The following is a 13494-nucleotide window of genomic DNA, read 5'->3' on the forward strand; positions in this document are numbered from 1 at the left end:
CAAATGCTTTTTTCAGCATCATTTGAAAGATCATATAGCCTTTGTCCTTCATTCTGTTTAGATGATGCTTCAAATTGATTGATTTGCATACATTGAACTATCCTTGCATCCCCGAGATAAATCCCACTTGGTGATGATGAACAATCTTTCTAACATATTGTGGAATGTATTGTTTGCTAGTATTTCTTGGGGATTTTGACATCAATGTTGATTCGGGATATTGGCCTGTAGTTTTCTTTTTGTTAAAATATATATCTTTGCCTGATTTTGGTATCAGGGTAATACTGGCATCATAGAATGTGAATGAGAGCATTCTCTCCTCCTCTATTTTGCAAATATAGTTGGAGTAGGATCAATATTAGTTCTTCTTTAAATGTTCTGCAAAGTGCAGTAATGAAACCATTGAATTGAGGACTTTACTTTCCTGGGAGGCCTTTTATTATGGCCTTGATCTGATTACTTAGTCTATTCAAGTTTTGGATTCCTTCATATTTCAATCTTAATAAGTTGTATGTGTCTAAGAATGTATTCACTTCTTCTAGGTTTTCCAATTTATAGGCTTATAGTTACATAGTTCCTAATATTAGCCTCTAATGATGTTTTGAATTTTGTAGTATCAGTTGTATTGTCTTCCTTTTTCATCTCTGAATTTATTTATTTGGATTTTTTTTTTTTTAGTTAGTCTGGCTAAAGGTTTGCCAATTTTATTTTTTTCAAAGAACTAACTTTTTGATTCATCAATTTTTGTATGATTTTCTTCATTTCAATTTAATTAATTTTTAAAGTTTTTATTTTAATTTTTGTGGGTATATAGTCGATGCATATATTTTATGTTAAATGAGATACTATTAGGTCCATGTGGTCTGTCATGAAGATTAAGTCTGATGTTTCTTTATAAATTTCCTGACTGGATGACCTGTCCAAAACTGAAAATGGGTTGTTGAAATCTCCAGCTATTATTGTATTGGGGTCTATATCTCTCTTTAGTTCTAATAATATTTGTTTTCCATATCGAGGTGCTTCAGTGTTCAGTGCATGTATATTTACAGTTGATATGTTGTATTGATGAATTGTCCCTTTTATCATTATCTAATGATCTTCTTTGACTCATTTTATAGCTTTTGTCTTGAAATCTACTTTTTCTGATGTAAGTATACCTACTGTTCCTTTTTGGTTTCCGTTAGCATGAAATATCTTTTCTATCCCTTTATTTTCAGTCTATGTGTTTAATTATAGGCGAAGTGTATTTCTTGTGGGTAACAGATCATTAGGTCTTGTTTTTTATCCATTCATCTACTCTATGTCTTTTGATTGGAGAGTTTAATTAATCTACATTCAATGTTGTTATTCATAAGTAAGGATTTACTCCTGCCATTTTGTTATTAGTTTCTGTTTTTCTTTTTTCTTTTTTCTTTTTTTTTTTTGTGATCCTTCCTCCCTCCCTCTCAAATCTACCTGGTTCTCTATTCTCCTGCAGCTGAGCTGACACCCAACCCACAAGACAAGGTCTTTCCCTCCCATTTCCAAAAGCAGATGAGTCTCCCCCATGGCCACCACCAGCACAGGCCCTTGGGGCAGGTTGTCCGAGCTACTTGGGAGGTTGAGGTGGAAGGATCACTTGAGCCCAGGCCTAGGAGGCAGAAGTTGCAGTGAGAGGTGATTGTGCCACTGCACTCTAGCCTAGGTAACAGAGAAAGACCCTCAAAAAAAAAAAAAAAAAAGACTCTGCCCAGTGCCTTACCCCACTACCCTGCTGTGGCCTGATGTAGTATCTAAATTGCAAGACAAAATCCTCTTTACTCTTCCCTCTCCTTTGGCAGAAAAAAGAAAGGAGTCTCTTTCAGAACTGCAACATCTTTGGCCACCCCAGCTTGGTGTCTCACTAGTTCACGTGTGCCCCAAGTACACTTGCTGTGAGCCCGGAACAGCTCTAGGACTTGCCCAGGAGTTGCAGTCTTTGTGGCCTAGACTGCCTTTCAATTTTATTTAGAATCCCAGAGTATTAGCCTGTGGTGGTGAGTTTCGCCAGAACTCAGGTTCCTACTGCTGGGATGGGCGATTCACCTCTGGGTAGGGCTGTTCTAAATACTGCTTCTGTGGGCACCTGCCAATTTCTGTCTGGTGTTGCTTTCCACTGTAACAGGAAAGGACTAAGCTCTAATGCAATGTCCCACAATCACTGTGCTCTCCCTCCCCTATGCATACAAGATTTTGTTTCCATGCCCCATGGCTGCTGCCACAACACAGGGGAGGGTTGGCATGGGCAATTCAAGATTGTCTTTCCTTCTCTCTTCAGTGCCCTTTTCAGTAACATGAACTTAAAACCAAGTACTATAATTGCTCGTCTGATTTTTGCTTCTTATGAAGGGCTCTTTTTTGTGTGTAAATAGGTGTTATATTTGGTGGTTCTGCAAGGAGGATGATTCAGTGGAGGCTTTTGTTTGGTTATCTTTTTCCATCTCCCTCCTTCATTTGTTTTTTTAATGGCCAATGAGGAGCAGAGGTGTAAGACTAGGAACAGAGAGAGTGCACATGGCCATTGTGAGTTTAGAACTTTGTTCCTATAAGGTGGCATCTATGTAAAGTTCGTTCATCAAAAAGTCTTATCTCTGGATACTTGGGAGAATGATGGAGCAAACCTTCCCAGAAAAGTAAGCATTGTCCACACAGAAATGGTAAAATTGGCCTTTTGGCATGGGGCTGTCTTTTGACACTCTACATAATGCAGTCACCATATGAGAAGCTATGTATTTTGAAGTTCAAAGTTTTTGATACATTTTGACTAAAATATGTTACAACATTGGAGCAGAAGAATGGCAGGAGAACACAACTTCACCTGATTTTGTGAGAAGCTAGATGGTGTTGCAATTCCTAAGAGAAAATGACAGAGAAGATACCTGCATTTCTATAGTAGCTCACAAGGAGGACCACATTTCTAATTTAGACAACTTAATGACTTGTTACAGCAAGGTCTTATGTGTGTATGTGGGAATATGTGTGTGTGTGTGTGTGTGTGTGTGTGTGTGTGTGTGACAGAGACAGAGACAGAGGAAGTAAGAGAGACAGAGAGAAAGAGAGATAGAGAGAGAGAGGGTAAACGTGTTTCTCTCAGATCATGTAACCAGTTTAGTTTTCTTTTTTGTGTTTTTGTTTTGATTTGGAACTGAAAGCCAATTTGGTTTCACTATTAGTTTAGTGTTTGTCTTGACTTAATTTTGTTTTAATTATCTGTTTATATTTTATGTGTCTGCAAGCCACTTCAAAAAGATTCTGAAATGAAGCAGAAGGAAAAATAAATAAATGCAAACTGACACATGAAATAATCTCTAAAACAACCCTTGACTTTCATTGAAACAACATATCCACTTTGCATATCAGCATATCAGGCATGGAGAGGTAAAATAACTGCTCTGAAACTCTGAACTTAGGATCCCAACACCTACTTAAACCAGTGTGCTTTCCAGCATCCCATTTGGCTTTGCCACAACAATTTATTTTACTAACAATTTACCAAATAAATGGATTACAGTATTACTTGCCATGCCATCTAATCTGAATTTGTAGTATTTGGAAAATGATGCAATGTGGAATGGGAAGCACAAAGGGCAAGCAAAGTAAATCCGGCTACATTTAGGAATAGAAGTTTATTGTTTGTTTCTTTGTTTATTTTTAATAGTGTGTTATGAGTGAGAAAAAAAATGAGGTAAATTGCTGTATATACCCTCAGGAGCTGTATTCCTGCAAGTTTTACAGTATGTAAATGAGCTACAAAGGGAGGACAGTCACAGTAAGCTCATCTAGTCAGTTTTGGGTATCCCTCTGATCTGTTAACATTAATTCCTGTTTTGAAGAGACATCGAGAAATGAGCGTTGATAATGCAAGAAGGTTCTATTAAGCCCTTTTAACAGAAAACCTCCACCAACTGGATTCTGAAGCCAGATTCTCTCATCCTGGTAGCAGTCGGCAGAGTTCCTGGTATTCCTTTACCTATCATTGTTCAGGCTGACATTTTCCTGTACATTTTTTCTTTCTGAATACTGAGTTTTCCTCTGATTTTTTTTTTTTCACATAAAAAGGAAAACAGTGTGGCAATTCCTCAAGGATCTAGAACTAGAAATACCATTTGACCCAGCCGTCGCATTACTGGGTATATACCCAAAGGATTATAAATCATGCTGCTACAAAGACACACACACATGTCTGTTTATTGTGGCACTATTCACAATAGCAAAGGCTTGGAACCAACCCAAATGTCCATCAGTGATAGACTGGATTAAGAAAATGTGGCACATATACACCATGGAATACTACGAAGCCATAAAAAAGGATGAGTTCATATCCTTTGTAGGGACATGGATGAAGCTGGAAACCATCATTCTCAGCAAACTATCACAAGGACAGAAAACCAAACACCGCATGTTCTCACTCATAGGTGGGAAATGAACAATGAGAACACTTGGACATGGGGTGGGGAACATCACACACTGGGGCCTGTAGTGGGGTGGGGGGTGAGGGGAGGGATAGCATTAGGAGATATACCAAATGTAAATGACAAGTTAATGGGTGCAGCACACCACCATGGCACATGTATACATATGTAACAAAACTGCACGTTGTGCATATGTACCCTAGAACTGAAAGTATAATAATAATAATAATAGAAAAGGAAAACAGAAGTGTGGAAAAATCAAGATCCAGAATCAAGGCATAACTATCAGAATGCCTTGGAGGTTAATTTTGATGGGCTTTCTTATAGGTCAGCTTGAGATAAGGTTTGGTAGTTCCTATTATAAATATATTTTAAACCTGGCTAAATCCTTAGACAGCAGCATTCTCCTTGAAGAAAGTGAGTGGGAGTCTAAGTACACAGGTGGTTCAAACAATAAATCCACTCAGAGGGAATCTTGGCCTTCAGAAGCCATGCAATAGCCCCCCAAGCCCCTCCAGATCAACAAACCAATTTTCCAAGTGAGAAAGACTATAATCCCTTATTGGAAAGGCCATCTTTAAGCCCATATCTATTTCTTCAGCTAGGTATGTAAATGATCCCTGAATGATATGATTCACTTTCTATCTTATTTCAAGTCTTCAAAAAGAGCAAATGAAACTTCTTATTGATAAAATCTTTTCTTTAAAGGATATATACTTTACAGAAATTTTTACATTTATCTATGTTACATCATACAAATTACAAATTAATCTTTCCAGATTATCTCTAAGGATATTTGAACAGTTGCACAAATAACAATTATAGCTATGATTAATGTAAAATAAATGTATGGCATAAAAGTTAATTGTAATGGAAGAATATATCGACTATTGTTGACTTTTTCACTTTTTACATTATATTGATAGTATAAATTGTTAGCATTTTTATTTATTCTTATAGTCTCACACATCTCATAACATAGCAAGTAATCAAAAGCAGCAATTTTATGAACCCAGATTTAATTATTTCCTGTACTTCAGGTAAGCCTAACAGCCAGCAAGTTACTTACAGAGAAAAGCTCTTTAGTTTTTGTTTTGTATGCAGTTCCTGGTTTGGTATGTTACGATTTAACAAATTAATGTATTCCTTTCTGTCAAAAAGATTTGAGTAGGACAGAGCCCATTGAGAGGGCCAGAGGTTAGACTGGTGAGTGGAGAATTGCAGAGAGAAAAAGCTAAAACGTTTTTCATTTTCTCTAAATTAGGATCCTCAAAAGGCAGGTTACTTTTTTGAAGGCATATGGATTTTTAATACCTTTAATTCATAATCAAATACAAATGAATTCCGAAGTTCCATGCATCATATTTTCATGAAAAACGTCATTCCACCTTCACATTTCACTCTTTAAAGATAAACAAAATAGAGGTGGAGTCTCACTATATTGCTCAGGTTGGTCTCAAACTTCTGGGCTCAGGCAATCCATCTGTCTGAGCCTCCTTATAGTATTGGGTTACAGGTTTGAGCCACTGCACCCAGCCAACATTTCACTCCTAACTAAGGTATATGGCAGGGAGATAAGAAATTATGTGTTGTTGCTCTCTACAATGAACAGGGCAATGTCATTTTCCCATAGCAGATTAAACATCTATCCATACTTGCAACAGACAGCTCATCGGAATTTCAGAGGGCACTGACCATATTTGAGTGTAATGTGTAACTTCAAGTTGAAGATGCTGAAGTGAGACTGTCTCTGCCTGAATCTTCTTTCTGAAACTAATCAACAAGAATATAAATGCAGGAAACAAAACTCCATCTTTGCTGAAACTAAAAAACAGCTAAAACCCTGAACCAGAATCAGGAAAACAGATTACCGAAGGCAGCAAAAAATGTTGCAGGGAAGAAGTAAAGAGTGAACCCACTCCAATGCATCTCTCAGGTAACTTTATACTCTTTAGTTTCAAACCAGTGCCCCTGGCCTAGAAAGACAAGATCTAGGCGTGTGGGCAGGAGTGCACTAGATTACAGAGTCATTTATCAAAGGGTAGCAGGGAGGTTGGGGCCACGTGAGAAAGAGCTTCATGGCATTTCTAATACAACTCAGGCTTTTGGTCTGCCACATGGAAGAGCAAAAGTCACCTCAGCAGCTGTGTTTTTGATATATTAGAGAAAAGAAAGTGCAATGTCCAGAACTGGTGATATGCAGAGTATTAGAAATGCAAAGCATGTTAGCCCAGCAGATCTGCTAACCAAGAGCAGAGGTGGTCTCCTTGCAGAGTGGAGGTCTTGATATAGGCTTAGCCCCAGGATCCACCAGCTAATAGCCCACTAGCTCATATCCCCTCATTGTTCTTCAAAAAATTGCTGGGATCAGGAAATGAAATAATCACTAAACAATGACTGATATTCAGAAGGAAATCTGCTTTTAACCCAAATCAAAGCAAAAAACAAAGCTACAGGAAAAATATGAGAAAACTTAAAAACCAATTGAAGAATCCATAACAGAAAAATTATGCTGTAAAGCAGAGAAACTATAAACAGATTCGTTAAGAATCTAAATTACAGATGTTGTGACCTCTCTCATCTAAGAACTCTTGAAAAAAAAAAAAAAAAAAAGAAAACATGCAAGGGCTCCAAAGGGAAACACAAGAGATGAAATTTGAGTTGGAAGAGTCAGGGTAAAAATGAAAAGGAAAAAAAAGATAATAGAAGCATATATCATGTTTATGTGAGTTTGGGGTGTAACTTAGTACTTTAATAAGTCATGTAGACTACTTGCATTTGCATTTAGGATAAATTTTTTTCTAGGATAATTGAAAAAAATACACATAATTATTTCCTATACAAATAAGAGAACAAGGAGGCACCACACATTATTTGCATATATTTTGTCTAACTATAAACTCCACAAAAAGAAGACGATCAACTACTTCAAATATTTCAGTGATATAAATTCAAGCCAATTCAGGAAAACAGTGTTGGTCTATCATGACAAATCAAATCACCCACACCCTCTGTGAGGTTCAGCAAAGCCTCCCCATCAAAATGCAGTGAATATATGGAAAGTATTTAATGTCTCCTCATTTTAGCAAACCTAACATCCAAACACATCTTGAAGTTCCATTGTGTAAGGTCATAGTTTAATGTGTTCTGAAACTGATAAAAATATTTTCTGACGAAAAAAACTTTCTCCTACAATTCTCCTCTAATAGTGTATGTCAAATATTTTAAGAATTGATATTATATAAATAAATATGTTCCATAGTTTTTAAATGCTTTGATTTTTTTAAACTCATATATTTTCAATTATACTAGGTAGTAACTTAGTTTGAGGGAAAAAAAATACTTACATTCAATTGACCAAAACTTAAAGGCTTGGGGTCTGACCCAGATTCTTCAAAGCAAAATCTTGAACTCTATTTTATAAACAGTATATTCACATGTCCTGCTGAATTCAGTCATGATCCTAGTACTTTCTTGCTTAAGTGACTCATCAGATTGGAGTTAGTGGCCATCCATAAATATATTCTTCCAGACCGTCTCAGAACTGAACAGATGGAGTATCCACAAATAAACCCAGCAAAACTAACTCAAAATGTAAAGGCTGAAGAAACATTGAGTTGAAATTTTATCCTAAAGAATTTCAACTTGGCTGCAATCCTCTAGATTTCTGATCCTTCACAAAAAGTGGTTATTTTTTTAAGTTGCTTTGTTGTATAATTTTGAATTTAGCTCAACTCATCACAGAATGGAACCATCAAACTACCTTAAATCACTTATATTTTAGATTTTTTATAGAAAATCATATATACACACATGAAATTCTAAGCATAGTACTATTATTCTGTTAATAATAGCCCATTTTTCTGAATTACAACAACAATGTTCTACAGTTAGGAGACCATAAAGTTTAAGTAACTATTCTTACAGGGTTATTAGCCTTGCACTGATCCACACACACACTTTTGCTGGTGTAAACTTTGAGCTTTATATAGTAAGAATTACATGGAGCACAGCATTGGGAACCTCAAGACACTGACATGATGCCATGTGACTTTGGGTATGATATAGACTGAAAAATGGACCAGAGTTGCACAGAATGATATGAAAGAGTTTACCATTTAGACTAAGTTGCATGTTATTTTTCTTTGCATAACACAATTATGTTGATTTATAAACAGAAGTTGGTTTCCAGATTATCAGATTCATGTTTCATTCATTTAAAAATTTTTATTAATTACTCATACATATAAGCACGGTGCTTGGTGCTGTGGACACTGCAGAGAGCAAAGAAAAAAAAATAACCTTCCTGTACAGAGCTTACACTTTATAACAAAGGAAAACATTTTCCTCTTGACTTGATTATCATAGCAAACAAACTGACATTTTAATTTCCATCATTTTATCTTTTCTCATTCCAGAAAAATATATTTGCTTGGATTATTTTTGAGTGTAATCATTATGAATGTTTTCCCAGTAACAGAGGGTTAAATTATTTGTAAGAATTGCCCTTAGTGGTGATTGTTAAGAAAATCGTATTTTTTTTCTATTTTAAACATATTTGCAAAATATTAATGAATTTTATTGTTTTAGAATGTTAAATTATATGTAGCTAATTGATATACTGATCTCAGTAAAACAGGAGGATAATGAGGATTCTAAGTTCAAATACTTCATTCTTTAATGTAAGAATACTTACCTAGTTGAAATAATAAGGAAATTTTCTTTTTAACTGCTTGATAATATGAACAGTGTAATAACATTTTAGTTCAATGATTAGATTTTCAAATTTTAAACTTGACCAAAGCCACAAACTGAAGGACTCGATATATTGTGTTGCTCTGATACCAAAAGGCTTTTATATTACCAAGAATAGTATAAAATTAAAGAACTATAATATCTGTAATATCTTCTCTCCTAGTCACATAAATTTTTTCTGTTATTTTATATATAATACATTAAGATTCTTTTTAATAAAAAACACTTGTTCTATCTTGGATGAAGTAATCTGTATTATTTAAAAATAACTTTATAAAATAATTCACCATGAAAAGTTACATGTATGAAATGAAATCAGGAAACATTAAGGTATTTTGAAGTTGTCAATTGTATACATATGATCTTTCCTATAAAGAAAGGACATGGCTATTTTGGTTTAAAATCATGAGCCTTTGGAAGAAACAGGTCTTTTAAAAAGTCTTCCTGCTACAGGCTTGTCTTAAATGGGCTGATTGTATTTCTGAGCACACTGCTGGTTATAGCACACAGAAAAGTACACAGTGGGCAGATGCTAACATGTCAAAATGGGAGGATCATCCACACAGAAATTTCAGATCGCCAGGCAGGCTGAAGCAAATGTTGTGCTCTTCCTTTAGAACAAACATGCTTCTTATTCAGACAGAACAGATAGTGTTCTCCAAACTTATTTTCCAGAGATATAAATGAATTCACATAATATTTCTACTTCTGTCCACCCACTCTTTTTTATTTTTAACCAATATTGCACAGTTGCAAATATGGCCAAAGTGGAGACTGAATTTGTGACCATGAGAAAGACAAGTAAAAGTCCCACATAGAATTTGAACCCTTAATTGATCGTACTAGTATCATACTCCAACTAATCTAATAACAATGATGCAATGAAAAAATTAAACAAGATAAATTGAAAAATAAAAATACAAAACGCATGCTGTCATAATTAAGACAGTAGCATATCACCTTTGTTGATATGATTTATTGAGAAGATACTTCACTATATCTTTAATTTTGGACTTTGGGTCTAGAGGCAAATTAATGTGGGAAACTCAGAAACGAGTGTGACATTGAATCCTCTTACTATGGAAATTAAGAGTCCAGGAGGTGAAACGACTAGTCGAATAATTATGAAGCAAGAGAAGATGATAAGTGTCTTTACTGAGACTATGATATACTTTTTTAAATAAATAGAGACAAATCAACATTATACCTTTCTCAGGTTTATAGAAGCACATTTGTTTTTAAGAATTGTGTTAGATTTAAACATCTTATTTAATAATAATTTCTGAAAGTCTTTCTACACAAGTATGTTTATGTCAACAATCTTAGGAGTTTTGTATTAATTTTGTCTAATCCTACTAGATTATTCATGCTTTGGATACAAAGTTCAATTCAGAATGTACGGTTAAAAATGTGTATAGATAATTAAAATGAATTAGTCTTGTTTAAACTCCTTAATATCAGAACTTAAAAGAAAAAGGTAGCTGTTAAGTTGAGACTTAGTCATTACACATGATGCTATTAACAATGTCATCATTAAGTCCGCATGTCCATTTGGGCTCCGATCATTGTAGTGTAAGTCAAAAGAGTTACATATTATGAAAGTACAAATTTAGGAGTGATCTGAAACAGAGTTTGCCACTCTAATGAAGGATGGATGAAAATACTATTTGAGACAGAGGATGTAATTCAAGATATAACTATATTCCCCAAACTTTGGGGGCACAACTTATTTCTCATTTCATTTGACTTCCTGGAGAATCTAATCCTTTTGACTATTTCCTTCTTAAAACTATTCCCACCTTGACTTCCAGGTATCCACTCCATTCTGGCTTTGTTACTACCTCCCCTGGCAACCTCAGATGATGAGTTTCCTAAGGTTCCACACTCCATCATCATCTTTTCTCAGTCACAAGCTCTCTCTGAGTTCTCATTCACTACCCTTTGTTCAAAACTAGCTAAGTCAAATGACTCTGAAACCTTAACCAAACAGACTTCTATATCTCATAGGCAGAAAACAACTGTTCTGAGAAATCTGATAAATACAACTCAGTCTTCTCTTTTAAGCTCTACACTGCTTTCCTTAACTGCTGAAAGACTTTTACACCTAACAAGTTCACAAAAATCTGGAATACTTCAAATTCAGCATGTCCAAAACCATTAAAATCAGCCTCTCTCTCTCTCTTTTTTTGAATCTTCTCCACCTTTGCATTCACCATTTTCCTGATGCCTAAGTGAGCAGCCTTGGGCTCTTCTTTGACTTCTTTTCTGTTTTTTGCACTCATATTTAGTTCATCACCACGTTTTTTATTGTGTCTCTATAGCTTTGTCAAACGTGCCCCTTCTTGTATTCCTTTCCATGCCATAATGCAGCACTCTGCCATCTTTCACACAGATTACTGCTGCAGTAGTTTCCCACTTTGTCTGTATTTCCAGGATTGCCCTCTCAATCCACCTTCTATAATGCTATTAAAATCAGCATTAAACGTAGGTTAGATCACATTATACCCACTTGTTTTAAGCATTCTTTTTTTTTTTTTTTTTCAGTTGTTCTGCCATAAATTTTTTGATGACTTCCAAATTCTTTAGCATGGTGTGTATGGCAGGTAGGGGTTTCCCAAAACTTCAAAATTAGGTGGCAGACCATGATTTTAGCACTGTCCCTTATTTCCCTCTCCACTCCCTGACTCATGCTCCAGAGCAAAGATTACCACCCTTGGCTCACTACGATCTTTCATCTTCCATGCCTTTGTACAGATGGATAAAATGAATATAATCAAGTAGTAAGAGCCCATATTTTTATTATTAATTTTGTATCAACTTAGTTTCCTCTCTCATAACCTTGACCTCTGCTGCTGGATAATCAATTCCTGACATTTTCAGTCTCATAGTATTTTAAAATATATCATTACTGGCCAATTAGCACAAAAAATGCCAGTGAAATTAAGAAAAGTCCAGAAAAAGAATTTACTTTTCCAAATAGTAATATGCTAGTTATTTTAATCTAAACTGAAAAGCATTATTGCCAAATGTCTGAATGCAAATAATATATAGAAGAAAGAACTAGGACAGAAGTTCCACGTTCTATATATTGCTTTTAGACAGTGAATTTGTTGGAACTGAGAGATCTTGGTTACAGAAAAAGTTGGTTCACATGATAAATTACATTTCTGAATATGAAACTTTGCTTACTTTGAAAATTTCTTCTTTTCTTCCCCTTGATCTAGCATTTTATTGTACATGTGACAGTAAAAGGCAAGGTATTTCCAGATCTGATACCATCAGAGATCTTAAAATGTCAAAAATAATACTTGATAATGGAGACCGTTAACAGTCCCTGATTATGGAAATACTTATGATTCATAAGAAATCAAGACATTTCTTAAAATGAGCCTCATATACCACTAGTTTTTTGAAAGTGAAAACTTGGATGCTGCTTTTCACATCTGTTTTGATTGTAAAATCTTGGCTGTCTATTACTTCCCTTAAACAAAGTATATTTCTACTCACTGATAATTTAGTATACTTGGTATGTCTGAATAGCAGATATAGCTATTTATTTCACTCATTTTTATCATTATGTTCTATCTCATATGAGATTATTTTATTTCCTCTTCTAATAATAGTAAATTCCATTTAGAGCATTTTCTATTTTAATCAAAGTGAAAATGGAGCTTCTGTTACATGATAGTCATTTTACATAAATGTGGAAAAATTAATAGGAATTAACCTGAATAATTTGATTTTTAAGCAAACAGTTTTAATTGTGTTTCAATTCAAAAGCAGATCCAAAGAAAAAAAATTACCTGAAATTTCTAAATGTATTTGTAATTTTTTTTGTTTTACATTTGTAAAAATTAGGACCTTGAGTAATAATATGGTTTTGTTAAAAGTATATTTAATAATTCAAAGTATTGCACTGGGAATCTAAGTAGTTTTATGTAACCCGTCATGCCACCTAATTCCTTCATTTTCTTGACTTCGTATCAGAAAATTCTCCACTTATTAATGCCAAAAACTCTTAGGACTTAATTTTGCATTGGTACTACAGCAATGATCTAATAACACAACAGTTATTTAAAAGTTATTTAGTTAAACATGGCCGGGTGCGGTGGCCCATGCCTGTATTTCCAACACTCTGGGAAGCCGAGGTGGGTGGATCACTTGAGGTCAGGAGCTCGAGATCAGCCTGGCCAATATGTTGAAACTCTGTCTCTACCAAAAATAAACAAAAAAATTAGCTGGGCATGGTGGCGGGCACTTGTAATCCCAGTTACTGGGGAGGCTGAAGCAGGAGAATTCCTTGAACCCA

General features: G+C 34.9%; 1 protein-coding gene across 2 annotated transcripts in view; it reads right to left on the reverse strand.

Annotated features, from left to right (window-relative positions):
• ADGRB3 (adhesion G protein-coupled receptor B3) overlaps positions 1-13494 on the reverse strand; it is a 748566-nt gene that overhangs the window by 550846 nt on the left and 184226 nt on the right. The window lies entirely within an intron of this gene.

This window comes from Colobus angolensis, unplaced genomic scaffold (genome assembly GCF_000951035.1).
Source record: "Colobus angolensis palliatus isolate OR3802 unplaced genomic scaffold, Cang.pa_1.0 Scaffold613, whole genome shotgun sequence".
Taxonomy (NCBI): Eukaryota; Metazoa; Chordata; class Mammalia; order Primates; family Cercopithecidae; genus Colobus; species Colobus angolensis.